The sequence below is a fragment of the Triturus cristatus genome, chromosome 7 (genome assembly GCF_964204655.1).
Source record: "Triturus cristatus chromosome 7, aTriCri1.1, whole genome shotgun sequence".
In the NCBI taxonomy this organism is placed as follows: Eukaryota; Metazoa; Chordata; class Amphibia; order Caudata; family Salamandridae; genus Triturus; species Triturus cristatus.
In genome coordinates, this window is record NC_140590.1 from 327,518,894 (window position 1) to 327,544,355 (window position 25,462).

At 45.2% G+C, this 25,462-nt stretch overlaps 1 protein-coding gene across 2 annotated transcripts in view; it reads right to left on the minus strand.

Moving 5' to 3' along the window:
* Nucleotides 1-2,602, minus strand: part of LOC146809589 (galactoside alpha-(1,2)-fucosyltransferase 2-like) — a 372,181-nt gene extending 369,579 nt beyond the window's left edge. Inside the window, exon 1 of one of the 2 annotated variants that reach the window (XM_085616432.1) lies at nt 2,528-2,602. The gene's annotated coding sequence lies outside the window, so the exon portion shown is untranslated. Of the gene's footprint in view, nt 1-1,058; nt 1,264-2,527 lie in introns of those variants that run through there. The other variant, XM_085616433.1, reaches the window with a different exon arrangement.
* Nucleotides 2,603-25,462: the final 22,860 nt, after the last annotated feature.

The following is a 25,462-nucleotide window of genomic DNA, read 5'->3' on the forward strand; positions in this document are numbered from 1 at the left end:
GAGAGGATCCTGTTTCAAGATGGCCACCCTTGGCCATGTTTGGAACAAAAAATAAAGGGCTGGATAATTCCACTTAGCAATGGCTGACACAAGGGCTTTCAGAGGAGGCTGCAAGGTGCACGGTCTGGTGCTGGGGAAGTCCACTACTCCCGCCCCACAGTCACCAAACTAGAGGGACTCCTCGTCTGCGTAGGAATGGGGCATCCAGGCTTCCTTGGTGGCACAGGAACAGCAAACAGGGTCATCACTGTCTTGGATTGGAGTTCCCGGATTCTTTGTGGACCTAGAACGGCTCATCCTGGGTTGGTCATGGGGCTCAGAGGGTGGCCTGCAGGATTCATATGGGTCTTTGAAGGGGACAAACAGGATTCATAGGACTGGGGAGGATCTTCATTGACTAAAACAGACTCCTGGCATCACAGACCCAAAGTTCAATGAGACCAGTGTAAACCCAACAGGGATGACTAACTACTGTGGATGATTTACTCCTGGGCCTAAAGAAATGCGTAGATCGAATACATTAAAATTACATAAAAATATACATGTATAGTTGTTGCAGCACGATTTTATACTAATGGTTGAATGGATGGATGAATGCCAGGATTATATGGCGTGGGGTAGATGGGTTGATGAGTGATTATGTGCCTTAATCTCTCTGTAGGCTAGGCGTTTGCCTAAAGATCTACTGGTCACTTGTTTATATGCTTGCATCGCTGACTTAGACGTTTATCCTTCTCAGTAGGAAAATAAACCATTGATATATGGGTAAAAAAAATACGCTTTTTAGAGCCGGGGTAAATGAATTTAAGGTCTGTACTATTGGAGTTGCTCTGTTAATAACTACAATAATTAAACACTCGTAAAATTAAATTATAGACACGTCGATAGATGGGGAGAGAGAGCTATAGTTATCGCATTTGGCGTAACGAGGCATCGGAATGAAATATTAAAACATGCTAATAAGCACACGCAAAAACGAGTAGTGAAAATAGTGATTCATGACAGAGGTTTTCACAAATGCGCGCCAGCACCAGGAATCTTGGATGCAGCCGTCTCACCTGGCCAGAGTCTCTCAGGTCGGGCTTGAAGTCACCATGCGTGTGCTCAGGTCATTGCCCGCCCAGGGCCGCCGACGCGCACGGGGGGGTGAGAGAAGAATGGAGGGGCCGCGCGCCCCCTCGGTTTCCCCGCGCGCACCGGTGCGCACCTCGCTGGCCGCACCTGTCACCTCGTGGGCCCTATGTGCACTATCAGGCGGCTACTGCCGCATTTCCCCAAGGTGAGCAGCACAGGGCGGGGCGAGCAGACCGTTCAGATTTTTTTTTGTTCCCTTGCACACTTGGATCGAAATTGCTTCGTGTTTCAGGTGGCTGGCAGTTTTGCAACCCCACTCATTGCAGCCAGCTGGCGCCGTATCTGGTGACAGGTGACAACTGCTATATATTTCTCACAGTGTGCAGCAGAAAAGAATTCCTTGTATTACAACTGGAGATAATCCCTACCTGATGATCTAATGTTACCAGGGACATGGTGAGGGCCGTGGGACAAACGAATTTTTGGGGCCCATTTTCCTAACAGCTTTGTTTTTTTTAATCTAGGTTCAGCTCTTTCATGCCCTCTTTGGCCAGGTCACTGACAGTGCACACACACACACACACTCGTGTAAATTCTAAATGTGTTTACATTTAAAATTCAGGCTAGTGGCGTGTATTTTCACTATTGTAACACAGCAGCAGCTCACTAATGTTATCACAAATAACCTAATGTGACAGCTTCCCGTTTCTCACGTGAGGCCATGTTTTGATTTCAAAAACATTTTTTATTGATGTTACGTGAAACATGAACAAACCGTTTCTCTGCAAAATGTCTGTGATAGATTCCCACACATCAACTATTAAAAATACATTAAAGTAGACTAGTATTTAAAACAATATGTTTGAGAAATATTCATGGTCATCAGGGCAAGACTCTGCAGTACAAAACTGGCTCTATCAGGGGCCCCTGAAAGGTTGGGGCCCTTGGCCAGCGCCTACTGTGCCCATGCCTTAAAACATCTCTGAATGTTACAGAGGGGATAGAGTTTCCTGCAATAAACGTATTGAATGCACCACATTTGGGGAAAATGTGGACTCGACAAGAGCACCTCGTTCGATTGGGGCAATCTGAGATCTCCGTTACTGGCCTGTAGGTTACACATAGATCACAGTAGCACGTGTTCAACCCACCGAGTTACCTTATCAGTAGGAAAGACATTCTTCGCCGTCGTGCACGCGCCCCTTCATCTTTCCTGAAGCCGGCCCTCAAAACTTTACACCACCAGGATCACTACACTCCAAAGGGCGGTGTGGAAGGGGAAGCCTGGCAGGGACGGCAAACAGTGTATCCACGCCCAGCGCAGGCCTCCAAACCCCGGGACCGAAGGAGGCGCAGCCGCGTGCCGACCTCCCTGGCCGCATCACGACTGGCACGGTGCCAACCCTGTGGGCTTTTTAGAGGCAGGTGCCTGTTGGGAATACTCCATATTTACCTGTAGGTGAGCGAGGTGCGTGTGCAGCGAGGAACTCCTCCCACAATGCGTTGAGAGTCTGAAATGAGAGTCGCATTATAGCTAGCGCGGCGCCACTTCCGACATCTTAAGTGCTTGAACGACATCGGCACAAGTGCTTTTTCAGCCCCGGGGGCGAGTTAGTGAGACGCAGCGCGCGAGCTCTGAGGGTAGCGGGGCGAAAATAGGGAAATATCCTATACCTTCAACGCCGTGATAATTGGAAAATTGGGACCACATTAGCACTTCTTTGAGTCGAGGTTTTGGTTCGTCCAGAAATCGGAGAGCAGGTGTTACCCCTTCCTGGGATAATTGCGTGCCCGGAAGACTTACTATACGCAGAACAACGACGGCTCCTGTTTGTTTTACATTTCCATAGTATTAGCATTGCCTGCGCACTGTGAAAGAGAACTGAAAAAACAAACAAATTCGTAAAAAATGTATTTTAATCCCATATTTTGATAGCTGCTAAGGGCTGGGGAGCAACTTTCAGTAGTGCAGAAGGCGCAGTGCCACCGGGGCCCAGGAGTTTGAATGAGCCATTGTGCCCTAATTATGGTTGCTGTTTTTAATGCGAAAACAGGAAATGAAGGCGGCGGGCGTGTGGGGTGGGTATTCCCTTACTGGCATTGATGCCCATGGCACCCTTGAAAATCCACTTTCTAAGCAGCGCCGGGACGATGGACACAGCACGAGGGGTTTCATTGCAGACACGATCGACTCTCCCACTCCATTAATTAGTCATTTAAAGTTTCAAAGAAGAGGCAGGTCCAAAAACAATATCAGAAGGACTACTTAAACAAGCATTTGCAATGCAATAGGTCTCGCATTTACGCGAGTTTAAGCTATTGGCATTGTAAATGAAGATGCCTTTTATTTATGTTTGAAAAACGAAAACACAAATAAAAGGCATTGTTATTTGCAATGTGAATAGCTCAAACTCGCGTAAATGCGAGACCTATTGCATTGTAAATGCTTGTTGTTCCTTTCACTGTAGCAGTGACCTGGTTTGTTTTTAAAAAAATAAGACCTTTGGCCTCACGCTGTTTGTTCATTTGCATCTCACTGATGCTGGGAACAAAGAGATGGCAATCTTTACTGCATTATCGCCCGCGAAAGTGAAAGCAAACGAGTGCTTTCAGGCCTCCAAATGGTGCGCGCACACAAATGGTGCGCGCGCCCGGCCGGCGCACATGCACTGTATTTGGAGGCCTGAAAGCACTCGTTTGCACTTCCAGATCCCCCATTTACAAAAGCTCTCGCGAGCTGCTGTCTCAGGCGAGACCTAAAAACACCGTCTGCACTGCCATCACCAACAGTTAAAAGCCCGTCACAGCGACTATTATACCATAACATGTATTATGCTTATCAACACGTGGGCGAAACAAAGCCATTAGTGAACAATTTTCTTTTTTGTGAATTCGTGCTCGTTTTATTAAATTGAGCATAGGTGGGAATATGGTTAAAAAAACGGGAACAAAATCACAAAATTGACTTAACGAATGAAAACGGCAATCTGTGCTCAACAAAACAGTGGACTAGGCCACTTCATGACCAATGTGCGTCTACGCAAACACTGATGCTTGCACCTTCTGTTACGCAAGGTGCCGTCACACAGCCGCCATTTTCGCACTCTTATCACGCTGTTCTGTGTCGTTAGGGATTAGCACAGATGCGCGTGATACAAAGTTCAACAGTTCGTGCACGTTTTAAGCCGTTGTGCCTTGGTGACGATATGATCAAGAGATTTGGAGTGTTCTAAAATAGGAAAAAACTTCAAAAACGCATATTAAATGATGACAACTGTAATATGTACACCGGCCCTCATCACTAAAGCGGGCTCGAGTCGATGACTGGGCGAACGGCTGACAGAACCAGGACCGCACCTGTCCAAACAGAGGTGCGCGCTCCAGTGTTTGCGCGCGTTGTCCTGGGTACGGCCCCTGTGATTAGACCCATGAATCACAGAGGGGCAACGTCACCTGTGAATATACAGGTGTGTAAACCATTTTTTTTTTTTTGCAATGGTGCCCGTTGTTAATGATGTGGCTCGTGCACTACTTGAAGTCCATTTTTATCGCTTCCTGAAGAGTGTAACTTATTCCGTCCAATGGTTGACGTGCGTTAAAAAAAAGTATTGGAACTGTGATACTGCGCTCAATGGAGGGGGCAGAGTCAAAGGTGTGGCTGCAAGAAAAACGAAATATTCTGTAACTTTTTTTGTTTTTTACCTTCAGGTAGCTACAAATATAATAACATGAAATGTAAGTTTATGTTAATCAGTGAAAAATTACATTCTACAACCTCAATTAGTTAATGCACTACGGCAGAAAGTTACAAAATTGAATCCTGGTTGGTGCAGTGAAGAATTGTGATTTGTGTATGTTTAGTGCTACAACGTCCCTGCCTGTGATAGAAGCACTGGAACGTGCAAGTCATTATTTTAAACATGTATTACTCACAGTATAAGATGGGCTGCTACAAAATACGCAAAAACGTTTAACATAAAAATGTGCTTTCAAAATATAGATTTTAGCAATACCCAGACTGTGCATATATTGTTTTATAACTGTCTTTTAAAAGCACAACATTCACACCTTAGCTAGCAGCTCCCATACAATAGATCTCTTAAAGAATACATCTGTGTTCTTTAGCTTTGAAGATTGCCCAGTTGTACACATTTGCATTACTTGCAGGCAGCAAGCACCCTGGTAAGAGGGCTCTTTTAGCTGTCTGCCCCTCCCTGGGTTTCACAGTACAGGAGACTCCTTGCCGTACATTCCAGCTGAGGCATTCCAGCTGTCGGAATCAGCCCTCCCGGGACGGTCGTCTGGTCACTCAAAGTAGGGGAACGGTTTTATTAAGATTAAAAGAGTATGGGCAGTGGTGCCCTTCAGCTCTCCCCCTCTTCGACCACTGATGCCGCCTAATTATAAGTTACAGGTTAAGATGCAAGAAAACACAGAAGTGAGTTAGAGAGAAAGTTCACTTTTCCAGGGGCCCTTTGGATGGCCGGGTCCCTGGGCAGTGACCCACTTTGCCCATGCCTTAAACACCTCTGCGCCATTGCTCTTAGCAGGGTTTAACATATATAAACACACACTCATACATGTACATACACAGGTCTGCTAATCTGTTGGTAAGCTACCTATAACAATGACAGCAGCCCCTGGTGTTCTGTGTTTGTCAGAGGTCAAAGATGGGTCAGTGAATCATCCAGGCTGACTAAGGGGAGAATGACATTTTTGAAAACTGACCTTCAATCAACCAAACCGGGGGAGAGCAACAAACCTAGACGCCTCTTTACTCTAATGCAGGGGCATCATGACCCACCTACAGCCTGAGTAAGGGGTGGTGCCACTGACCAGAGTGTGAATGATAAAATCCTCAAAATGTTGTTTTTTACTTCTTTCATTTTGATTGGATACACTGGTCTCTGAACAGAGGGTCACTCCAAGATTATAATGGAGTTATGAGGTGGGGAGCAAACAAAAGAAGGGAGCAGGAAAGAGCAAAGGAGGGGAGCAATGGATGGATAGAGCGAAGGGTGGGTGAAATGGACAAAGTATTGCCATGGATGGATGTGTGGATGGATGAACGGATGGAGGGATTAAAGTGTGAAAGACACCATTTGGCAATTCTGTTTTCAGAACTCCCTCGGGGAAGCATCTAAATGAGAAACAGCACAGTCACTTCACTCATTGTCATTTAGGATATGGGTAAAAGTGGGGGGTGTTGATTTTTCTGGATCATCTCTTGATCTCACCTATCATCTAGTGGTATAATTCACATAATGTCCTTTTGCGTAATTAGGGACAATGTTAAACATAAATTATGGAAAACTGCACATAATTACGCATCACACAAATCTGCCATTTGGCAAGGAAAGCACTTTATTTTAAAAATGGTGCAAAAAACACAAATGCCATGAACAAGACTCACCAGCATTTTGTTCCTCCGTGTTGTCTGGTGTTAAAGCCTTAGGATTTTTAGCTGGGTGACCCCCAACTATGCCAAGTGATGTAATGGCATCATTTTGCAGAATTTTACCTAAATAGTATAACGCAAAGTGCCTGACATTATTCAAAATGTAAATTTCACCTGAGCCTAGTATCTTCTAGTTACATTTTGGGAGCTTTGCCCAATAAAATAAATGCAGATGTGAAAAAATACCACCAAAATTATAAAATAGGATGTCCATATCAAAATATATTAAATATATTCAAGGATTTCCATAGGAACACATGGGAAAAAACGATTCAATACTAGACAACGAGTAAAGGCAACGTGCTTATTAAAAGGACTAATTCATTTGTGGAATTCAGCAAAGACCAGATGTGATTTTGTATCTGTATATATCAAACCTAAAACAGGGTAAGAGTTCAAACAATCTCATTTTGAATCTCCCCATCTAGGCAGACTTATCTTGGCAACTCTTTTGCATTTTCATAGTGATAGTCCTATACATTTTTCACCCTGAATTCCAATCCGATTTGTACACCCACTTACCAAGATTTTCCGAACCAGTAAATCCACATGAGGATAGATTCAGCCAACCTCCATAACAAGTTTTTCAAGGTTCTGGGACCAGCCTTGCCACCTAATTCCAAACTCTGATCACCCATAGAGGCAGACACAGTGTCAAGTCGTAACCAAACCAGAGCCTCCCATCATTTCAGATAAATAAAATTGAACTACAATTATATAAATATATAGGACCCAAAATTTCAAATGCTCTCTTAACTTCGAAAGGCAAAATGTTGGTTTGGTAAGTATATCATACATATGTAGGACATATGTATATGTGTGTATATATATATATATATATATATATATATATATATTACCTACTGGCGGTCGCCAGTAGGTAGTTATAGTTAGGACCCTGTTTCCATAGGAAAACCGCAACATTCTATTTTGAATAACTTTGGCGCCGGTCGACGAATCCTCGCGAAATTTTCAAAATAGGTGGGGCGCTACGCTCCGCTCCTACCCTGAAAGTCTCGGGGGGATTCGTCAAGCGGGGGCTGAGATAAAAGGGGGGTCCCAAAACGCGTTTTTCCCATGCATTTTTCCATAGGACCTTTAGACACAGCTACAGCCCGAACGGCTGAACAGAGTTCCTTGAAATTTGGCAGAGAGGTAGTCTACAGGTCAAGGAAGTGCCTTTTGTAGGTTTGGTGTAAATCTGTTCAGTAGATTCTGAGAAAATAGCCTTTAAATCAATATATATATCTGAGCCAGCTTACGGTGCGCTTACGGTGCGCTTACCGTACGCGTACGGTGACGTGCGCGAGCGCGATTCTGATTGGCTGTTAGATCTTAGTAAACATTCGAATCGGTCGAAACCAGGAAGCGGCGGCCGCCATTTTCTCTCTCGGACTCTGAGGGGGGGATGAAAAACAAAGAGAATAAACATGTAAAGGGACTGTTTAGACAGCTCCCAACCACCTAGGCTTGCTAAATGTGTCCCCAAAGAACCCCTAAGGCCAAAAATTCATTTTAATTTTTTTACGAAAATTCGCCGATTACGCTTAACGTACGCGTACGGTAAAAAATAAAAAAAAAATAAAAAAATATCCACACTCTCCCCACCCCATGTGCAAACGGTGTCCGAAGGGCACCATTTGTGCATGGCATATAGCAGCTCTTTTAAACCGAATATAAATGTTTATCTTTCACAACGAAGCGCATAATATGTCCACCACGTGCGCACGGTGCGCGAAGCGCATCGAGCGTACATGGCCCATCCACGGCACTAACTGCGTAAAGTGGGCGCGCGGTGCGCGAAGCGCACCGCGTGCTCATTGTGCGCGCACGGTGCAGCGAAGCGCACCGTGCGCGCACGGAACGAACTGCGTTAAGTGGGCGCGCACGCCACGAATGGCGTAAAGTAACTTAGCATTTAAAAAACTTACAAATTCACTGAAAAAACCATAGGTTTCACACACGTTATAGTTAGGAATTAGCATTTAAAAAACCTTGCAAATTCACTGAAAAAATCATAGGTTTCACACATGTTATAGTTAGCTGGACATTTTACTGATAAAAAACCAATGAAATTCCCCCGTTATAGTTAATGCAGGCAACTATAACTCACGCGACCGCAATCCTCTGCTGATGACATATGTGTCTTTATGAAAAAAAAATATTTGTAATATATGTATAGCTAAAATTTAATGGAAGAAGACATAGGCAAATAAGTGTCTAAATACAGTATGAGCATCAGCAGAGGATTGCGGTCGCGTGAGTTATAGTTGCCTGCACTAACTATAACGGGGGAATTTCATTGGTTTTTTATCAGTAAAATGTCCAGCTAACTATAACATGTGTGAAACCTATGGTTTTTTCAGTGAATATATAGATAGATATATATTCACTGAAAAAACCATAGGCTTCAGGGGCGTTATAGTTAGCTGGACTTTTCACTCGTACAAAACCATTGAAATTCCCCCGTTATAGTTAGTTCAGCTAACTATAACTCGCGCGCCCGCAATGCACTGTTGATGACGTCACATATTACATCACTCATTGTTCTGCTCGATTTTCCCGGCCTTCTTGTGTTAACAAGTGATTGAATGTGACTTCAGTCTCTTACCATTCAAGCCTAAGGGTTAGAGTAGTGAATGGAGCCTATTTACTAGACACTTCGACATGATTCTGTGCTCTTCCCCATAGATCAGGGCTTGCACACATAGCCTAGGGGATAGATTCGTTAGTATTAGGGATAACCTGTCCTGTAGTGAGGGTATTTCATGGAGCTGTGCTGAATTCAGGCCTGGTAGGCCTCAAACGGGAGAGACTCCATCTTTCTTTCTGCTCCGGCAGCTTGGGATGCTTCTAGGTCAAAAGTAATGTTTTAGTTATGAGGTGTTATTCGCTTGGAGAGAACCGGTTCAGGCCGGCCCTTATCGAAGGATTGTATTTTTCTTCATGCCGAAGACACTACATCAGGCCGGCCGGCTGGGAACGTGTCCTTGGTACGGGGAGGTACAAGAATTTGGTGGGCGGCAGGTTACGGGCCGGAATTTTCCATGAGGAAATGCACCTCTATATTAGTGAAAGTCTGAGGCAGTTACATGTTCAGTCCGTAGGCGGCATCTTGCCGTTAGCAGTAAAGCTACTACTTATTCCAGGGAAGACAGACGCCATCTTGAAGGCGGAGAAGAACCGAGAGACAAATGCTTTCCTAACAGAATAGCCAGAGAGGAGAGAGTAGCCGATAAGGAAGAGGTCCCAGTGACTCGGAGAAGGGTGATTCCAGGCGAGCCGAGGCACAGACGAGAAGGGAGCCTAGATGACCACTGAGTGCAGGCTACATACTACTAAGGTGATGTCGACCCTTTCTTATTAGAGTGTACAACTTAATCTTTCACTTTTCTTTGCAGGTTATGTGTTATGTCGTAATGTTATGTGATTGTGTATGTAATGAGTAATAAAGTATCCAGTTTGTAGTGAACCAACATGTGCTGCGTGTTCTTGTATAAGAGGGTAGCCTATTCTTCTAGTCAGCTGCGGCTACATGAACAGATGTTAACCCTGATCAGGTAAGTGGTAACTGAATAAAGGAAAGAGGAGCCCCTCGAACCTGAGAACAGGCTATGCCCGAACTGGCAATCCTTGTGTGGTCTGATGAATAGTGAGACTGATTCCCTTTTTGTATGTTATGGTGATCATAGGATGAACTGTCGTATGAGACTGCTGTCTAGGTAGAGAGGTCTGGATTCATAGGGGATCGCGAGGCCGCCGATTGTGATACTGTCGTATGGGCAGAGAGGTCTGGGTTCGTATGGGACCGCGAGGCCGCCACTTGTGATACTGTCGTATGGGCAGAGAGGTCTGGATTCGTAGGGGATCGCGAGGCCGCCGATTGTGATACTGTCGTATGGGCAGAGAGGTCTGGGTTCGTATGGGACCGCGAGGCCGCCACTTGTGATACTGTCGTATGGGCAGAGAGGTCTGGATTCGTAGGGGATCGCGAGGCCGCCGATTGTGCTGTTACTGTCGTATGGGCAGAGAGGTCTGGGTTCGTATGGGACCGCGAGGCCGCCACTTGTGATACTGTCGTATGGGCAGAGAGGTCTGGATCCGTATGGGATCGCGAGGCCGCCGATTGTGCTGAGACTGCCGTCTGGGTAGAGAGGTCTGGGTTCGTATGGGACCGCGAGGCCGCCACTTGTGATACTGTCGTACGGGCAGAGAGGTCTGGATTCGTAGGGGATCGCGAGGCCGCCGATTGTGCTGAGACTGCCGTCTGGGTAGAGAGGTCTGGGTTCGTATGGGACCGCGAGGCCGCCACTTGTGATACTGTCGTATGGGCAGAGAGGTCTGGATCCGTATGGGATCGCGAGGCCGCCGATTGTGCTGAGACTGCCGTCTGGGTAGAGAGGTCTGGGTTCGTATGGGACCGCGAGGCCGCCACTTGTGATACTGTCGTATGGGCAGAAAGGTCTGGATCCGTATGGGATCGCGAGGCCGCCGATTGTGAGGTCTTGGTATGCATAGTAGGAATCCCCTGTCCTTAGGTGATAGATATATGTGGTTGCAGGATTGTAAATAGGTTCTAGGGAGGGGGTAACGTTCTGGCTGGGTTAGTGAGGCTCTGATGAGCGGGTTCTATCTGATCCGAAAACCCAAGCAGAACATTTGGCGTCACGAACCGTTTACGAAACCTGTGTGCGTTGTGGTTGTATCGTGTTTGCTTTCGGTGCGTGCGTGGTTTCGTTTGTATATTATTTCTATATAATTGTTTCTTCTTTTCTTTTTTCTCTTTCTTCTTTTTCTTTTTCTCTTTTTCTTTCTTTTCAAAGATGTTTTCTAGAAAGTCGAAATCTACTTTTAAGTTGCCCGTTGATATTCCCGGCTGGGATTCAACGCCTTATGAAGCCTTAGCCCGTGAGTGGGCTGATTCTACTGGTTTGAGTGAGAATTGGAATTCTTTTTTGGAGCTGGCGGAGCCGGCTAATGTGATTACTTGTTTACAGAAGGCGCCGGTATCTAAGGGTGATGAGCTTCCCGTTTTGGGGCGCAGAGGTTGGATTGTTCTGTCTGCGTACAGGATTCTCCGTGAGAGGTTGTTGAAGTTGCAGAACTTGCATAAGGATTTGGAAGCGAACTTTGTTGAGATTCAGAATGCTCATACTTTGTTGCGGTGTCAAAATAAGTTGCTTGCTGATAAACTTGAGACGTACCAAACTATTGCCGAGAGGGCGGCTGTGCGAATGGCTCGTTATAAATACAAGAATCGGCGTGGTCGGGTCTCGACGCGAAAGGTGCGTCTGGTCGTGGCGAAAGCCGGACTGGATTGGAATCCTGATGAATGGGATGGTAATATCTGGAACTCGAGTGATTCTCCTTCCTCGGGTGAGGAGTCTGCCAAGCGCGAGTCCTCTCGCTCCGGCCGTGCTTGTAAATCTGCTTCTTGCGCCTCTGATGGTGCACCCCGTGATTGCGCTCGTCCTTCGAGCGGGGTTGATGCTTCTTCCACTGATTGTTCCTCTACGTGTACTGGTCGAGCTCCTTGTGATGCTCGTCCCGCGGTCTCGGCGCATCCAGTTTTTCGACGGAAGGTGCAGCAGGCTCCCGGTGCTCCGAATGGTATTGCTTTAGACTCTTTGGAGGATTTTACTCAACAAGAAATTAGTGATATTTTGCAGCGATTTCGGCAGCGAGTTGGTGAGCCCTTGCTCACATGGATGGTGCGCCTTTATGAACTGGGCGCTGCTGGCATTATGTTGGATGCTGGCGATTGTTTGAAGTTTTGTTCCTTGAGTTCGGATTCTACTGTACAGGATCATTTTCGTAACTTTAATGGTGGTGGTCAAATTTCTTTGCTTCAATTGGCGACTGTGGGTTGTAATCAAAAATATCCTACTGAGTCTGACTGGCCTCTGAATGACAAACCGTGGTATACTTTGCGCGATGCTGCGCAACGTCTCAAAGAGGAGGTGATGAAAACGGCAATTTTTCTGAATACTGCTGACCGGTTGCTTGATGGTTTCTTGACATCTTCTGTGCGGAATCGTATTATTCGTTCTTCCCCTGTTGCTTATAAGCAGGTCATGATGACTTTATTGATTAATCAGACTGGTAACATGTTATCTGTGGTGCTGGAATCGGTACGCCAACTCGGTGAGTTGGGTGAGTGGTTTAAACCTGAACGGCAGTCCCGGCCTGACACTCGTACTCCTGGTGACAATAAATTTACTAGACGTGATATGTTTTTTGCTCTTATGGCTGATGGTGTGCGGAAGGAGGACATTGATGGTGAGACTACTTCTCGTTTGTGGGAAATGTTTCGCAAACGTGGCTTGGATCGAAAGGAGGGTGCCCGGCGTGTTCGGACAACTGAGTGTGATCGTGGTTTTTCTGACGGTAGCGGTGATGACGACCGCCGTGGGCGCTCTGATCGTCGTGATGATCGACGTTATGCGCGTGATTTGTCCCCCCGTCGTGAGAGAGACAGGGAGAGAGAGGGGGAAAGAGAGAGGGGGAGAGATGGTTATGTTAACAGCAGACGTAGAGATGATAGGGATCAATCCCCTGAGTTGAGAAGGAGAGAGGATCGACACATATTGGCCGATCGAAACCCGCAGTACAATGCTGGGAACAGTAATCCATTTCGTAATGGAGATGGATATGAACAGGAGGTATCGATACCTAGGAACCGTGAGAGTCTTTATCCTGATTTATCCTGGTACACAGAACACAATAAAAAGGACTAGGAAATAGGTCAAGCTCCAGTACACAGATGGGCTCACAGAGATAATAGACCCTATGTAGATATTGATATTTATTGGAGACATCGTAATATCCAAAGGGCCCGAGCATTGGTAGATACAGGAGCGGAGGCCACTCTTATTCATGGAAAATCAAAGAAGTTTAAAGGTCAGCCTTTTACAATTACCGGATTAGGTGGAAAGGAAACTCCCGCAGTTCAAACCTTACTTGAAATGAGAATAGGTAGAATTCCTAGAAAAGAATACTCTGTATTAGTGGTGCCACTCTTAGAATTCATAATTGGAATTGATATTTTGAAAGGAATGACTTTGCACTTAGATGATGGATGTTACCAATTTGGAAATAAACATTATATATCGTCCATGCCTGTACGGGTTGGTCGTTTAAGAATGCCCCCCATAAAAGTTCCCCAGGCGACAAAAGTGGTTCGTCAGAAGCAGTATCGTATTCCAGGTGGTCATGAAGAGATTAGTACCACTATTCAGGAGTTGGTGGATGCAGGAGTTATAACCCCAGTTACTTCTGCTTGGAATAATCCTGTTTGGCCTGTACGTAAGAGTGATAATTCTTGGCGCATGACTGTTGATTATCGAGAATTGAATAGACACACACCCTCTTTGACTGTTGCAGTACCGGATGTTATTACCCTAATTGAAAGAATCCAGAAACATCCGGGTACATGGTATGCGTCCGTTGATATTGCTAATGCTTTCTTTTCGATTCCGATTGCCCCTGAGTGTCAGGAACAATTCAGTTTTACGTGGAACGGGCGTCAGATGACGTTTAGAAGTCTTCCTCAGGGCTTTGTGCATAGTCCTACGATATGTCACCGGCTGGTGGCAGAGCATCTGGCTGAGGTACCAGTTCATCCACAAATTCAGATATGTCACTATATTGATGATATTTTGATCCAAGGTGAATCACAAGAGGAAGTTCAGACCCAATTGGATAGAGTTATTGAGTGCTTGCGTGAGAAAGGTTGGGAAATCAACCCGGATAAATTACAAGGTCCGTCCCAGGCTGTGAAATTTTTGGGTATTAATTGGCATGAAGGGCACCGAAAAGTGATCCCTCAGGTTAAACAGAAAATTCTTGATTTTGCAGTTCCGAGAAATAGGAAAGAAGCCCAAAGCTTCATTGGTTTGTTTGGATTTTGGCGCCAGCATATTCCTCATTTGAGTCAAATATTGGCCCCTTTGTACCAGGTCACTCGTAAAAAGAATGCATTTGAATGGGGTAAACCACAGCAAGATGCGTTCAGTCTGGCAAAAGAAGCAATTCAGCATGCTCTGGATTTATGGCCTGTATGTGATGGTGATGTGGATTTGAATGTGTCTGTACAAGGCCTTTATGCGAATTGGAGTTTGTGGCAGAAACAAGGCAAGAGTAGAGTACCGTTAGGTTTCTGGACCAAAAAGTTACCTGATGCTGGTGAGCGTTATACACCTTTTGAGAAACAGTTACTTGCATGTTATTGGGCTCTGGTGGATACCGAGCAATTTACTTTGGGACATGATATAGTTTTGCGACCTGAAATTCCTATCATGCAGTGGGTTATGAGTTCGCCGAAAACTCACCGAATTGGACACGCTCAAGAGGCGAGTGTGATTAAATGGAAATGGTATATACAAGACAGGGCACGTGTGGGACAAAAAGGAGTTGCATCTTTGCATGAGCAGGTGGCACGGGCACCATCAACTGAAACTGAGAGTGAATGTTCCGTACCTTTAGTACAGGAATCTCCTGTTAAGTGGGGTAAACCTTTTGATGATTTGTCCGCAGAGGACAGAAACCATGTCTGGTTTACGGATGGTTCAGCAAGGTTCATAGGGACGAAACGGCATTGGAAGGCAGTGTCCTATAATCCGATCACACAAAAATTGCTGAGCACAACTGGTGAGGGTAAGAGCAGTCAATTTGCTGAACTCTATGCTGTTTATCAAGTTCTGAAACAAGAGTTACCTGGCACATGTCATATTTTTACCGATTCTTGGTCTACTGCCAATGGACTGGCAGTTTGGTTACCGACTTGGCATTCCCATAGTTGGAAAATCCATTCCAAAGAATTGTGGGGAAAAGAATTATGGCAGGAGATTTGGGAAATGCTCCCACAGAGTACTGTTACAATCTTCCATGTGGATGCTCATACCCCGATAGACTCTCTTGACAAATTCTTTCATAACATTGCAGATGAGAAATCTAAAATTGCTGAGGCAGTGGTGGACACGCAAGATTCTGATATTGCGGGATTGGCGAAATGGGCCCACCAGAAAGCAGGACACTTTGGAGAGAAAGCCAGTAGCAGGTGGGCTGCTGATCGAGGAATTTATATTCCCCTAGATTTAATTAAAAATGTTATTCTACATTGTCCCATTTGTCAGCATATCAGGCAGCGCAAAGTGCCCCAAATTGTTAAAGGCCATTTACATCGCGGGAAATTGCCCGCTCAAATTTGGCAGATTGATTACATTGGTCCACTTCCTATGAGTAGGAATTGTCAATATGTTTGCACCATTGTTGATACATACAGTGGCCTGTTGGTGGCCCTTCCCTGTAAGCAAGCTACCCAATTGAATACTATTAAAACATTGGAATTGATTATGATGTATTATGGTGTGCCATTCCAAATTCAATCTGATAATGCATCCCATTTTCGTGGAAGATTGGTACAGGAATTCTGTGTGGAAAACAATATTGAATGGGTGTTTCATATACCATATTATCCACAGGCCTCGGGTCTTGTGGAGAGGTTGAATGGCCTGCTGAAAGACCAATTGCGCAAATTAACAGATGACAAGTTTAAGAATTGGCGAGATTTTTTGCCTCAAGCGCTGTTGATTTTGAATAACCGTTCTTTTCTAAATGCTGAATCCCCACTTATGCGTTTGTTTCCTCCGAATGTTAATGCTAAGCCCAATGAGATCAGAGAGACTGTGATGTACTGGGAGATTACTCCCGGAGCTTTGGCTCCATGCAGAGCGACCCCAGGGTCGGCAGGTTTAGACTTGCATGCCATGGATGACACCATTATAAAAAGTAAAGATCGAGTCATCATTGAAACAGGTGTTGGTGTTCAGATACCACCTGGAAATTTCGGATTAATTGCCCCTAGATCGGGGCTGGCTGTAAAAGGCATTCAGGTGCTTGGAGGAATCATTGATAGTGATTATCAGGGAGAGATTAAGGTGCTCCTGCTGAATAGCAGTGAGGTTGACTTACTGATACATAAAACTGACCGAGTGGCTCAATTGCTAATAATGCCTGTTTTCAGTGGTGAGATCACAAAAGGCACTGCCCCAACGTTGCTAACTGTACGAGGCCAGAAAGGTTTTGGCTCCACAGATAATCCTGGGGCCAGAGTTTGGGTGCAGTCGCCTAAGAATCCCCCTGAACAAGCAGAAGTGATTGCAACCGGTCAAGACAACACCATTTTAGTTATGAGACCAGGGAAAGATAGCTGGGAAGCAGTCCCGGCTGACAAATGTTACTTACGAGAATGAATAATGCCTGTATTTGATTCTTTTTCAGATCATTCTTTGGACTGTTGCTGCAGGATGTGTCGGCGTTGGACTCCTTTTGGGATGGTACGACGAGAGAGGAGGGATCCCATCAACCCGGGCTGAGTTGAGAAACCGAGTGTCGCGTTCCTTCGCTGCGTGGGATTCATCGCCAAACTTTTGGGTTACATTGGCCAAGCAAGTGACAAAGACCCCTCATTTCTGCTTGACACCGATGAGATCGGTAACGGATATACTGGCAACTTGTTTGGTTGCTGTCCCTGCTTCATTGGAGACTCTGACTCATATTTTTAATATAACAAATGCTCGCCCCAATGTTCTTCTGGGCGATTTCGCTGCCCATGAGTATTGCCCCTTGTGTACTGTACTGTCAGACCCGATACCGCCTGTCCAGTCCCAAATAGTTACCTATAATATCACACAAGGTGATTTATGTTTTTTCCTTACTTGTGATCCTAGTGCGATTTCTGAATGTATGCGTTTAAAATTGAAAGGTGCCGCTTCATTCACCGCTCATGAACGAACTTTGTGCTTTCAAAGGACACCGAAAACATGTACTTCTGTTCAGAATAACATTTGCAAGAGTATGGTAGTTACCCCCAGTCACTATCGCATGATGTTGCTACCTGCCGGATGGCTTTTCTCATGTGGTAATACTTCCTGGCCATATATCCCCGCAAATATTTCTGGAGGCCCTTGTGCCATTACTAGACTGAGCTTACTAATGTTCTCGTCACATCCGAATGCCAACTCTCGTGTGATCCGAGATACAGTGAGGTTACAGGAGGATTGTGACTCATCTTTGCATTTATATTCCAAGTCTGAATACCTTAGCCTGGCTGTTTCAATTGTTGGTGTTCCTGCTTTGGCAGTTTATAATGCCAAATCTATTGGGAAAATGGCCTGCTGGATGGTAAAATCCATCAATCATACTTCTACAATCCTGTCTGACATGCTATTAGACGCCCAGGGTGAACGAAGGGCTATCTTGCAAAATCGAGCGCCAATTGATTATCTTTTGCTTAAACATGGACACGATTGTTCTGATTTTGAGGGTCTTTGTTGTTTTAACTTGTCGGATCATACAAAATCCATTCAGGTTCACATTGATAAATTACATGACTTGACAGAAGAAGTTAGAAAACACATTGACCAGGGCTGGTTTGACTGGCTCTTTAATTGGTTACCTGATTTGCATTTGTTACGTCAAATATTAGGAGGTATTCTGATTGCTATTGGCATTTTGATTTCTATCTGTTGCTTTATTCAGTGTATTCCTTCACTACTTCAATTCTGCACACCTGGTACTAGACATAGATCAGTTAGTCTTGTTTCATATTATTCTTCCACAGATGTTAGTTCTGTTTAATGAATGTATAATAGACTGAAGTCAAGGGTGAAATGTTCTGCTCGATTTTCCCGGCCTTCTTGTGTTAACAAGTGATTGAATGTGACTTCAGTCTCTTACCATTCAAGCCTAAGGGTTAGAGTAGTGAATGGAGCCTATTTACTAGACACTTCGACATGATTCTGTGCTCTTCCCCATAGATCAGGGCTTGCACACATAGCCTAGGGGATAGATTCGTTAGTATTAGGGATAACCTGTCCTGTAGTGAGGGTATTTCATGGAGCTGTGCTGAATTCAGGCCTGGTAGGCCTCAAACGGGAGGGACTCCATCTTTCTTTCTGCTCCGGCAAAAGTAATGTTTTAGTTATGAAGTGTTATTCGCTTGGAGAGAACCGGTTCAGGCCGGCCCTTATCGAAGGATTGTATTTTTCTTCATGCCGAAGACACTACATCAGGCCGGCCGGCTGGGAACGTGTCCTTGGTACGGGGAGGTACAAGAATTTGGTGGGCGGCAGGTTACGGGCCGGAATTTTCCATGAGGAAATGCACCTCTATATTAGTGAAAGTCTGAGGCAGTTACATGTTCAGTCCGTAGGCGGCATCTTGCCGTTAGCAGTAAAGCTACTACTTATTCCAGGGAAGACAGACGCCATCTTGAAGGCGGAGAAGAACCGAGAGACAGATGCTTTCCTAACAGAATAGCCAGAGAGGAGAAAGTAGCCGATAAGGAAGAGGTCCCAGTGACTCGGAGAAGGGTGATTCCAGGCGAGCCGAGGCACAGACGAGAAGGGAGCCTAGATGACCACTGAGTGCAGGCTACATACTACTAAGGTGATGTCGACCCTTTCTTATTAGAGTGTACAACTTAATCTTTCACTTATGTGTTATGTCGTAATGTTATGTGATTGTGTATGTAATGAGTAATAAAGTATCCAGTTTGTAGTGAACCAACATGTGCTGCGTGTTCTTGTATAAGAGGGTAGCCTATTCTTCTAGTCAGCTGCGGCTACATGAACAGATGTTAACCCTGATCAGGTAAGTGGTAACTGAATAAAGGAAAGAGGAGCCCCTCGAACCTGAGAACAGGCTATGCCCGAACTGGCAATCCTTGTGTGGTCTGATGAATAGTGAGACTGATTCCCTTTTTGTATGTTATGGTGATCATAGGATGAACTGTCGTATGAGACTGCCGTCTAGGTAGAGAGGTCTGGATTCGTAGGGGATCGCGAGGCCGCCGATTGTGATACTGTCGTATGGGCAGAGAGGTCTGGGTTCGTATGGGACCGCGAGGCCGCCACTTGTGATACTGTCGTATGGGCAGAGAGGTCTGGATTCGTAGGGGATCGCGAGGCCGCCGATTGTGATACTGTCGTATGGGCAGAGAGGTCTGGGTTCGTATGGGACCGCGAGGCCGCCACTTGTGATACTGTCGTATGGGCAGAGAGGTCTGGATTCGTAGGGGATCGCGAGGCCGCCGATTGTGCTGATACTGTCGTATGGGCAGAGAGGTCTGGGTTCGTATGGGACCGCGAGGCCGCCACTTGTGATACTGTCGTATGGGCAGAGAGGTCTGGATCCGTATGGGATCGCAAGGCCGCCGATTGTGCTGAGACTGCCGTCTGGGTAGAGAGGTCTGGGTTCGTATGGGACCGCGAGGCCGCCACTTGTGATACTGTCGTACGGGCAGAGAGGTCTGGATTCGTAGGGGATCGCGAGGCCGCCGATTGTGCTGAGACTGCCGTCTGGGTAGAGAGGTCTGGGTTCGTATGGGACAGCGAGGCCGCCACTTGTGATACTGTCGTATGGGCAGAGAGGTCTGGATCCGTATGGGATCGCGAGGCCGCCGATTGTGCTGAGACTGCCGTCTGGGTAGAGAGGTCTGGGTTCGTATGGGACCGCGAGGCTGCCACTTGTGATACTGTCGTATGGGCAGAAAGGTCTGGATCCGTATGGGATCGCGAGGCCGCCGATTGTGAGGTCTTGGTATGCATAGTAGGAATCCCCTGTCCTTAGGTGATAGATATATGTGGTTGCAGGATTGTAAATAGGTTCTAGGGAGGGGGTAACGTTCTGGCTGGGTTAGTGAGGCTCTGATGAGCGGGTTCTATCTGATCCGAAAACCCAAGCAGAACACTCATGACATGGTCAGTGACATCACTGATGACATCACTGATGACATCTCAAATGACATCACTGAAGACATCATCCAGTGAATGTGTGTTTTTCAGAAAATAAAATATGTTTTATATATGTATATCTCAAGGTCGATGAAAGAATAAATGGGTATATAAGTGTCTAAATTGATGATTTGTTTTTGAAAAATTGATTGTATAACTGACTGATTAAGTGTATCTTAGTGAATACATGGCTTAGTGTGTACTGTTTAAATATGTAAATATCTGTATCAGTCTCTCACTTTGTGTATAAGTGGCTGCACGGGTTGGCGAGTAGCTACATGAGTGTCTATATAGGTTATTAGTTGTTTTTTTGAGTATCAGTATGAGTGTCTGAGTGTCTATATCGTTCGGTGGGGGGTATTACGTAGTGCATAGGTGCATGAATGAGTTACTCACTGTTTGTATGTGTTGAAGACAGCATGTGTGCAGGACTGTATGGGTGGATGAGCGGGTGCATGGGTGTGTTAGTGAGTGAATGACTGTCTCAATAGTGTCTTTATGAGTAACTACATATGTTTTAAACTAGTATATGTGACTATTGGTGTATATAAGTGAGTATATGTGAGAGTGAGAGATTGGAAGAGTTCCAGTATGAATAAGTATGTGTTTCTATATGTGATTGTTTAAAAGTCTAAGTATGTGTAAGTTTCTGTAGAAGTAAGTTTGATGGTGTCTGTATAACTGTATGTGCAAGTAAATGGATGTTTGATTCTTTATTAGCATGAGTGACTATGTGTGTGAGTAACTCTATGGATGAGTGGCGTTGTGTAACAGGATGTATAGGTGTATGAGTACATATGATGAGTGAGTACATGTGTGAGTGACTGTATAGGACTGTTGGTGAATGAGTGGATGTGTATGTGGATCTTAGAATTACTGAATAGGTTGTTGTAACTGGTATTGGTATGTCCATTGTTTTGAAAATGTTAGTTTCTATTTTTGAATGTGTGTATCAAAGGTTATATTAGGGTGAGAGGAGGTCTGCCACTCTATCACAAGGATGATGTCATCAGTGGTGTCATTTGAGATGTCATCAGTGATGTCATGAGTGATGTCACTGACCATGTCATGAGTGATGTAATATGTGACGTCATCAGCAGTGCATTGCGGGCGCACAAGTTATAGTTAGCGGAACTAACTATAACGGGGGAATTTCAATGGTTTTGTACGAGTGAAAAGTCCAGCTAACTATAACGCCCCTGAAACCTATGTTTTTTTCAGTGAATTTGTAAGGTTTTTTAAATGCTAATTCCTAACTATAACGTGCCTGAAACCTATGTTTTTTTCAGTGAATTTCAAAGGTTTTTTAAATGCTAATTTCAAACTATGCCTACAGAGATAGGACATGTGAAGAAAGAAGAAAAAACGCACAGAAAGAAAAAAACGAAATGCAGAAATAAGTAACAGAAGTCCTCAAAGACGAAGAAAAGTGCAGGAAGAAGGATAACGTGCAGAAAGAACAAACAGAAGAGCAGAAAGAAGCCTTGTTGCAAAATCATCCTGTACCCTCAACTTTTTCAGACGGATACTGGTGGTAACTGAGCCTGACTAACCAGTCCTAGAGCCAGTGCTATGTTAAAAGACACTCAGAATACAATGAAAACACCTACATACACTAGGGAACACTATGCGTTGGGGTCCCCCTGTGATTAGCATGACCTCCTCTGTGCGCCCCTAGTATATAATAGGGCAGGGGGATTAAAACTACCTCTTAAAACGCGCCACAGGGCGTTTGCACACGTTAACTCAGGCCCCGTCCCCTCCCTTCACCACTGTATAAACACGCCCTGTGGCCGTTTTTAGTTGGGAGATTACGTTCATTTGAATCCTGAGGGTCCCTACGGTCCAACTAGCCCACTAGGTACCTCCAGTAAGCACCACAGAGCTGCGTTGCAGAGAGATGTAAAAAGGGGCATGGCCTAGACCACCTCTCTGCAACGCAGCGCAGTGGCGCTTACTGAAAGCACCTGGTGGGCTAGTTAGCCCCCAGGGGCCCTCAGGATTGAAGGGGAATTATTTCCGCAACTTAAAACGCGCCACAGGGCGTGTTTGCACACGTTAACTCAGGCCCCGTCCCCTCCCTTCATCACTGTATAAACACGCCCTGTGGCCGTTTTTAGTTGGGAGATTAAGTTCATTTGAATCCTGAGGGTCCCTAGGGTCCAACTAGCCCACTAGGTACCTCCAGTAAGTGCCACAGAGCTGCATTGCAGAGAGGTGTAAAAAGTGGCACGGCCTGGACCACTTCTCTGTAACGCAGCTCAGTGGCGCTTACTGAAAGCACCTGGTGGGCTAGTTAGCCCCCAGGGGCCCTTAGGATTGAAGGGGAATTATTTCCCCAACTTAAAACGCGCCGTAGGGCGTGTTTGCACATGTCACCTCAGGCCAGTCCCCTCCTTTCCCCACTGTGTAAACATGCCCTATGGCCGTTTTAAGTTGGGAGATTAAGTCCCCTTGAATCCTGAGGGTCCCTAGGGGCAAAATAGCCCACTAGCGCCTTTGCAGAGAGGTGTAAAAAGGGACACGGCCTGCACCACCTCTCTGCAACGCAGAGCAGTGTGTAGTGTTCTTACTTAATGTTTCTGAGCCTCCATGTTAAGTTGATGATGTCAGCCGCTGTGGGTGTTCTTTTAAAGAATGTGTAGTGAAGAGAATGTTATGCGTTGAAGCTAATGTCAGTTGCACTGGCTTGGCTGGAGGATGAGGTCTCAAGATTACTCTCTACATTAAAGAGCTCCTAATCAAACTACCGTTTCCTGCTTCTTCAATTCATCACCCATACCTCATTTTGGCGACGAGTGGAAACTCTTGAAGAGACCTCAACTCATCTCATCTCTTCGAACTCACCGCTTATTACTCACAGCTTTGAAACTACTCAAAACGGCTCCATCTACACTTCTGTTCCCTGGGATCTTCGTGGGAGCTCATCCAGAGTCTTCTGTGTCGTGAGTAAACGAGCGCTGGGAGCGGTGCACCTCCGGTGTTTGATGAGACTTGTGGAAACACGAGTTTTGGTTCCCGTCTCCTGTCTCTTCTTGCCTTCGACGTTGCGTTGCAGGGAGGCTTCCCCTCATTGGTTGGTTTGGGGGCCTGTTGCCTTCCCTGTGAGGTGCCTCCTCATTGGACTATTTTGGGGCCTGATCGTTTGGGTCTCCCTGCGCATCGGGTGCTGTTGTGTAGCAACCCGTTTTGCTTAGCGTTGCCCTGACAACAGCCTTGAGCCTCCCGCTACACGTCATACTAGCGGAGACGGAACTGCTTGCTTCCCAGCAACGCTGCAACACTCGAGGAACACATTTCGAGGTAAAACTTTGTTTCGTGGTTCCTCGCCTCGTGAAAACTTTCTTTTGTATTCAAGTCTGTTCTTCTTGGATTCTCGCCACACTGACTTTCGCTTTCATTACCGGAGCAACGCTGATCTGCACAGCTTTTATTTTGTTTTGCTTTCTTTGTCACACTTGTTTTGCAGATCTAAATAATGCTCTAATCTATTTACTGGATGTTTAGGGTAACTATTTTCTTTTACTGAAAGGTTGGGGCAGCTCTTATTGTACCAGGGTGTTGTAGATGTTTTATATTGATACTGTCTGGTCGTGTATATTGTGACGTGTGTAATTTGGGTTCGTAGTCACTTTTCACTTCAGATAATTGCAATTCTGTGGTGTGACATCCTATATTCACATTATGCAAAACGTCACTGCACCACCGTTCTTTCTTTCTGCCCCTGAAGACCCTCCCATACCTTGGTTGAAATGGAAAAAAGTTTTTTCTAATTATGCCAGGGTCTGCGGTACGTCTTTGAGTGCAGAAAGGAAGTCTGCTTTATTCTTACACTGTCTGGGTTCAGAGGGGCAGGAAGTATTTGAACATCTCCCTGACTTACCGGACAGTGAGGGCAACTCCCTAAATGAATATGAAATCTGCATTAGGAAAATGGACTTACATTACCTACCCAAAATGAGTATGGTTTTGGAACGTTATCACTTTGGTAAGAGACTCCAGAAACATGAAGAAACTGTGGAACAATATGTTACCTCTTTGCGCAAGCTAGCTTCCACTTGTTCTTTTGGGGGGAGTTTAGAAGAAAGACTCAGAGATCAACTCATGCTTGGGTCATCTATTGATAAAGCGAAAGACGCGCTCTGGCAAAAAGACAATCCTTCTCTTGAGGATGTCATCACCACCCTAAAGTTGCATGAACATTCGAAAGCTTGTTCTGAAGCTATACGCAAAGGAGCAGACAACAATAAGGGTACTGATGCAGAAGTTAAGGAAATAAAAACAGATGTATCTACAGGGTCTGACAAAGTTTCCAAGGGGTCCACACAAGGTACGTCTGCATCTTCCAAAAGTGTGCGTCCGAGCTCAAACGCAAAATATTCCTCGGTGAAATGTTTTCGTTGTGGGAACATAGGACATTTGGCTAATTTCAAAGACTGTCCTGGGTGGAAAACAATTTGCTCTGTTTGTAAAAGGAAAGGTCATTTTTCAAAATGTTGTAGATCCAATAAGAATCAAAAAAGTGTGAGGGAGGTAGACCTCTACGAACAAGATGGGGAAGAAGTGATTGTGTCTCAGATTTGCTGCCAAGTGAAAGATGGTCCTATGGAAGATGTCTTGGTTAATGATAAGTGTGTTAAGATGTTGTTCGACTCTGGGGCCAAGATCACTTTAATTCCCAAAGAGTTTTATGAAAAATATCTTCTCACAAAAGTGAAGTTATTTAAACCAGACATTATCCCAAGGGGTTACGGTGGACAAATAATAAATCTGTTAGGATACTTTGAAGGTATGATTGATTATAAAGGTAGGGTCACTGCAGGCAAGATATATGTTTCCATGAAGGGAGACTCTTTGATAAGTTGGTCTCATCAAAGGGATCTTGGTGTTTATTTAGATCCTAACGAAACACCTTCAGTGTGTCTGAGGGATCTTCCGACTATAGCCTCCATCTCTGACCGCAACAATTGGATCAACAAGTTTCCAAAGGTTTTTGATAAAAAGCTTGGATGTTTAAAAAAGTACCAACATCTAATTAAGTTAAAAGATAGTTCGGTCCCAGTAGTAGCCAAAGTCAGGAATGTTCCCCTGTTGGTCAGAGACAAAATGAAAGATGAATTAAACAAGCTACTAG